Source organism: Anastrepha obliqua, chromosome 1 (assembly GCF_027943255.1).
Source record: "Anastrepha obliqua isolate idAnaObli1 chromosome 1, idAnaObli1_1.0, whole genome shotgun sequence".
Lineage (NCBI taxonomy): Eukaryota > Metazoa > Arthropoda > Insecta > Diptera > Tephritidae > Anastrepha > Anastrepha obliqua.
In genome coordinates, this window is record NC_072892.1 from 162,996,866 (window position 1) to 163,004,094 (window position 7,229).

The window sequence follows — 7,229 nt, forward strand, 5'->3', positions numbered from 1 at the left end:
AATAGAATTTTCAAAAAATCCATTTATTTTCATTTTTTAGTTTTTTCTTAATGTGCATATATTTAAGAATGCACACAAAAAATTTAATATCGCTCCGGTGAATATTTTCGAAATTACACGCAAATTTGAAGAGGCGTTTCCGAGTGCTGGGCTGTTGCCGTAGACCTTCTTTTTCACGTGGCCCCAAAGAAAAAAGTCACAAGATGTTAAATCACAAAATCTCGGTGGCCAATTGTGATCACCACTTCGACAGATAACACAGTCCGGAAACTTTTCCCGTAAAAGATCAATGGTTTCATTGCTTGTGTGGCACGTAGCGCCGTCTGGTTGAAAATAAACGTTGTCCACTTCAATAAGTTCATTCAATTCCGGCCATGAAAAATCGTTAATCATCTCTCGATAGCGATAGATAGCACATGTTATTGGGAAACCCTTTACAAGGCCGGAGCGGCAGCGCGTTTTTCCCCAATGGTGTTTTCAAAGTCGGTGACCAACATTACTCGAAAACGGCTAAACCGATTAGTCTTAAATTTAAATACGAGCTTCTTAAATATATTTTTTAGTAATTAATCGAAGAGTTTTCTCACCGATAAATATTTTTTTATAAACAATTTAAGGCCGAAATTTTGGTCAGACATCGATTTTTTTTTTTTTGAGAAACCGCCATTTTGCACAAAAAAAATGTATTTTCCTTATTTCTTCGATTCATCACTAGGTTTAAAAATACTTTAACGAAATCTGTTTGGTTTTTTAATTTCAGAGAATCCCGTTCAGAGATATAGTCGTCATCGCAAAACGTCTTTCGTGAGAGGAGCTCTCGGAGATCAGCTCTAGCTACTTTCCAAATAAATATTTTTACTAATATACATATATATATAATTGCCGCGTACACCATTTTTGGGTTTTTGGCCGAGCTCCTCCTCCTATTTGTGGTGTGCGTCTTGATGTTGTTCCACAAATGGAGAGGGACCTACAGTTTCAAGACGACTCCGAATGGCAGATACTTTTTATGAGGAGCTTTTTCATTCCACAAACACACTCGGGGGTTTGCCATTGCCTGCCAAGGGCCGAAAGCTTTAAAAAAAACTTTTTCTTAATTTTTGGTGTTTCTCCGAGATTCGAACCTACGTTCTCTCTGTGAATTCCGAATGGTAGACACGCACGGCTACGGCGGCCGCTTAATTTTATTGCATTCACCTGTTTTTGAGTTAGTACTAACTTTTACATTAATCTCCTATTTCATAATATTCTAGTTCGTGAGTTATTGTGCTAAGGCTGACGCCACTTTCTTCTTCTTCTTCTTCTTCTTAGCATCACAGTCCTTGGTGAACCTTTGAATCGTTCACACAAACTTGCGCCACCTGTCTCTATCTAAAGCTATATCCTTCCATCGGCGCACGTTCAGCTTTGCAAGGTCATCTTCAACGTCTTCGATCCATCTCTTTCTGGGGCGTCCTCTTCTTCGTCTTCCAACAGGGCGCAATTCAACTGCCTTTCGAGTTGTTCTCTCCTTGGACATTCTGAACACATGTCTAAGCCATATTATCCTCTGAGATTTTATAAATCTTATCACAGTCTCGTTTTTTGCTAAAAGTTCCAGCTCATGATTATATCTTATTCGATAAGTACCGTCCTGCACACCTATTGGTCCATAAATTTCTCGAAAAAGACTTTCTTTTGAAGACCATTAGCTGATTAATGCTAGTAGCTTTTTATCAAAGTTTTGTATATCCTCAACTTTTGGTCGCGAGATAATAATTATGACTTAAGCAGTTTCAAATTAGAGTAATAAGACTTATTTGCTGCTAAAACTCTGTCACTAATTGTCAATGGCATATCCTTGTTGGCTAATATTTTGATACCAAAATGCTAGCCGCTAAGACATTTCGCACGAATGAAGAGGTTATCGCTGAAACTAAGACCTATTTTGAGGCACCACACGAGAAATGAGAGGATCCTACCCCGAGAAATCGTCTCCTAGTCTCTGTCATGGTACAAAGGTCGATTCCCAATCTTCTAGATTGCATGAAGTGAATTCATCTTACGAATGTTTTGCCGATTCTATGACTTCGGGCCACAGAGCATATAAAGCCAAGGCTAGCGTTGTTAAAAGCCGATTCAATATCAGCTACCCGTGGTGTGTTTGAGAGATAGATTCTGCGTAAAATTTTTGGACCTTTGAACATTAGCAATGGCGAGTAACGAGAGCGATGGAACCATGAGCTGTATGAGCTTTACGACGACATAGACAAGCACAGCGGATAAAGATACAGCGGCTACGTTGGCCGAAGGGAATCAAACGCTCCGGCTCTGAAAGTATTCGATGCGGTACCAGCTGCTAGTAGCAGAGGAAGAGGAAGGCCTCCTCTGCGTTGGAAAGATCAGGTGGAGAAGGACTTGGCTTCACTTGCTATGTCCAACTGACACCGGTTAACACGAGAAAGAAATGACTGACGCGCTTTGTTAAACTCGGTCAAAATCACGTAAGCGGTTATCACGCCAATAAAGAAGAGTTTATTTAAACTTAGATACAAATTGTTTCTAATATATTTTGTAAATAATAACTCTGCCCGTTAAATACTACCTTACAAAATGCATCATTACAAAAACAAAAACAAGAAACCAGCACCACACAATCAGTAGGTTCTTTCCCGCTATGGGTACAGATTTCTTAGATACCTCACATTGATATTATTGATCATTTCGAAGCGGCGTGCGATTTAATCATATTCCAAACGTGTTTATATTTTGGCGATGAAATCAACAAGGCAATTGCGGAGGTCTGTCACAATAATATTTTCTCGTTGATTTACACTGCATCCTGTCTCAGACCAGGTTCAAAAAGCAAACGCGAATAACATTGAGAAAAACGATCGAATTCTTCTTCTACTTATTATAATTTTACTATACTTAATTATAATTAATTTATTCAAAGCATAATTTAAAAGATTACCTTAACCATAAAACACACACATACATATGTATGTTAATATAAAATTGGAATATGTCAGTAGTATTTCAAGTGTGTCTGTTAAACCGAATGTAAGTCCCTAACGATTTTCTCATTTGTTTCTGTTACTCGTTGCTCTTCTTTGCTTTTGTTCGATTTCCGCGCCACTTTCAACTTGAAAATATACCAACGGTCTGCCCCAACACCAACACACAACAAGCAGCAAGCAATCTTGTTTAGCAGTATGAAGAGAGGAGCAGCAGCAGCAGCAGAAGCAGCATCTGCTGACAGCAGCAGTTGTAATAGCCAACCAAAAGCTTTGCCATTGCCTTTGCCGTGCTCTGACATTACCCGCTCTCATCAACGCAAAAGTTGTGTTTCTGTAGCTGTTTTGTTGCTGGTTCGCATGGTGGCTGTCGCAGCCTTCATTCACATACACACTGGCATGCGTGCAAGGTTTATAAAAACGTGCACTGTGTGTTTGTTTCTAAGTCAAGCAACCAATACCAACCAACGCTCTGACGGAAAACAACAATGCAATGGTACAATGTGACTGTTAAAAGTTGTTGCTACGTTTGGTGTGAGTATTGTGGACCAGCAGAGCAGCCCACAACGATACTGCTGGGCGTATTGTAGTAAGCACTCCATTGTGGAGTGAGGTAAGAGCAAATCCATTTACTACATATGATATGTTTAAGTGTGTATGTAAGTAAAAAATAAGTTTGTGCAATGGCGACTGTATTTAAAATATTGAAGTATACTGTGATTTTTTCTTACTTTCCAGGCAATAGAATACGCAAGTCTACACATTTGAAACATATATGTACATAAATATGTATTTACTGAAATGCATAAGGCTTTGTATGCGTGTATAAGTTACTTTTTTAAGAAATTCCTTCTATAAGTGTGCACCTTTTTTTTTGGAAATGGCATGAATCAGTTGAAATCTTCATGTAAAGAAGATGCTCAGGATATAAAAGTCATGGTAATATTTCGAAAAAACAAAACCTATCAACATTTCTTTCCGTCGCGAATTGTATAGTCTCCCTTTCGGCTTCTGCTCCCCAAGCACACTTTTCCATACACTGCTGATTTTGTTCAAGGCTCTTAAGGTCATACCCAAATATCTTGGTCTCATCTGCAATGACTACTCGACGCATCGAGTCTCTCTCGTTGCTCTGACAGATTTTCGATCAATTCCACGGTGCGTGTAAAAAAGTTCCCCTCGAAAAACACGTAAAAAACCAGCCAAATGAAATTTAATTACCACACCCCATGGCCGTTTTATCATTTTTCTTTCTTTTTCTAACCTAGCCTTATTCTACTTCGGAGGAGAGCCGACCTTCTTGTGCGAAATCTTCAGGTCACGCGGTCCTGAGTCGTCTCTTCGCTAACTTTTCTGCATCGCATGTCATTTTCCATGGTGTTTTTCCAGTTTGTTGATGGTTTACCTGGCCCTCTTTTCGGTACCTCCATATGGAGCACTAGCCTCACTGTTTGAACCTCTGGCCTTCTCATTACATGACCGTACCAGTGTAAGCCCTTTCCTGGAGCTTGGTATGTTAAACAACGTTTGGAGATCTTGGTATATATCCAGGCGTACGAAACTAAGAGTGTTTGAGTCAAATGCGCAGACTGTCATTCTGTAAGGATGTGAGACGTGGAACTCGACAATGTGCGATATACAAACTTTGCATCATCAATCGTTGTCTTCGCAGGTTTGTGCGCGTCTTCTGATCAAACACCATCTCCAACACTGATCTCTGGAGTATGACGAAGTAGGTTCGGTGTCCTCTTAAAATAGGCTACGGTTGGCGACGGAAAGTCTATGCGGAACCCTTTTTCCCAGCTTTTTCCATGCGATGAGTTTAACCTCTGATCTAACATATCGACTGTCAAATTTGGCTCAGCTTCCACGAGTTCGAGCAAGGCGTCGGAGTTAAAGACTTCAGCACGACCAGCATACGGGGCATCCTCCACGTCGCAGTTTCGCAGTTACCACTTCAGAATCTTGAAAACCACTTTTACGCAGTCCTTACACTCACGGTATCCTCTCCGTGAACAGTGTTTATTTCTGCAGCAGCAGTTGTTGTATTTTTACCACTTTTATAAAAAAATACAAAATATGCCTCTTATACGCGTTCGAAGATTCCATTTTATTTTTTAACAACACGTGCTTCTATCGCGATTAAAATCACTTGTTGAATGCTCAATATATTAAAGAAAATATAAATAGTTCCGTTATATTCCGCGAATAATTTTTTGTATGCAAAAATCGTACAGAAGTGAAATTATGGGTAAAATACGCCCGAACTTATAGACTGACCTGATAATTTATTATTTTTAATTATTTAATTTTTAATTATTTTTATTTAGTTTATGTCTTCCCTCGAGATTGTAAAGCATTTGTAAAAATTTGTTTCAAAAAACTGTCAAAGCTGTGTTTCATTCGGAATTATATATTAGATAATACCGATATCGCAAGTTTCCACTTTCGCCTCCACAGAATTAATAATAAGCCTGATAATTTTCTTGTGTTCGATGTAAAATTCGAATTACAGTGATTTTAAATTCCTGTTTTTATTTTTTGCTTTTTTTATTTCTTTGTTTTTTCTTTTGCGGCGAATTTTGTGATCCCGTCGGAATTGCTAATAACTTTTTCCTGACGTGTTCACGACGGAATTAATCATATGGCTGATAATTTTCGTGTGTTCAAAGAAAAATTCGAGTTATAGTGACTTAAAATTCCTGTTTTTATTTCTTTTTTTTTTTTGCTCCTTTTGGGGCGAATTTCGTGATCCCGTCGGAAATGTCAATAACTCATTCCCGCCGTTGCCCTGACCGAATTAATAATAGTTCTGATAATTTTCTCGTGTTCGAGTAGGCTCCGGACATGTGCCAACAATTGGTTATCAACATTTATGATTCAACTATCTATGTTCTAGATACTTTTTCAAATTATAAATCTATTTACCATAGCAGTACATACATATTTACATACACTCTAATTTTAGGGAATCTATTGCATTTTTTCAATTATTTCATTTTAATTTCTCTATATAACTTAACCACAGTAACTATTTAACTTGCATTAGTTTGAGTGTAGATGCCTACAGCCATTCACATAATATCCACTATTTGCAACAGTAAATGCTACAACATTGAGTACTCAAAATGGGGAGGGAGGTGTGTTTTCTCTCTCTCTGCCTTTTATCTGTGGCCTCTGCGCCACTCTCATTTTCATTTGCAGTTACTGCTCCATTGTTGTTTCTCAATTCCTCAGAGCGCAGAATCTGCAACTGCGCTTGCGATCAGGGTTGCCACTAAAAAAAAAAATTTCCGACCAAATTACAAACCAAATCGGACCAAATCCGAGGAAAAATGCCCAAAATTTTTTTTTGTCAAGAATCAACTTGAAATGAATTCATTTGCTTATTATTGATATGTTGTTATATGTTTTTAACATATACATGAAGGTACATAAGTATTTATACATAGATACATACATATACATATGAGATCAATGCATTATAGTCTTGTAAAAAATCACATTACTTTAAAACTAACACTTAAATGTACGTTTATACATGTAAGAAATTGCAGCTGTTCAAAACAACCGCTAAAATAAATAAATATTACAAAAAAAAATCTCTTTTTACTGACCACACATAGTGGGGACTTTTCACATTGACGAGCTCTTTACATAGCATGATGCTATTAATACTACTTATTTCTAGTCGGTTACGTAGTTTCGTTTTAATTAGAGAAAGCGTTGAAAATTTTCTTTCAGCCGCGGCAGAGCTGTGTGGAAGTGAAAGTAAATTAAAAATGAAATCGGATAATTCGGCAAAGCTTCTTTGATTGATACCATTTTTCAATAAGCTCACCTTCGACCAAAATGTGTCTATATCCATATCAGCAGAAAGATTTACATCACTCAACCTTAACAAATTCCACTGACTTGTAATTTGGTCAGGGTCGCAATCCACTAACTCACTGAATGTAAGTATCAACGGGAGTATCTGCAAATCTTCCTGCGATAAGACTTTAGCCGGTGTAATTATTTGTAACATTTTAATATCTTCACGATTGAAATCAAACCGATTGTTAATTTGGTTTAAGAGCTCGACATAGAAAGAAAGTATATTTCTCTTTACTTCAATTATATCATCTTCACTTAAGTGTTTTGTCATAAATATCTCCGCTTTAGTTCCTACGAAAATATCACGCAATGGCTTTTGATTGCTTTCACTTCTAAAGTCAATATTTGTTTCCTTAA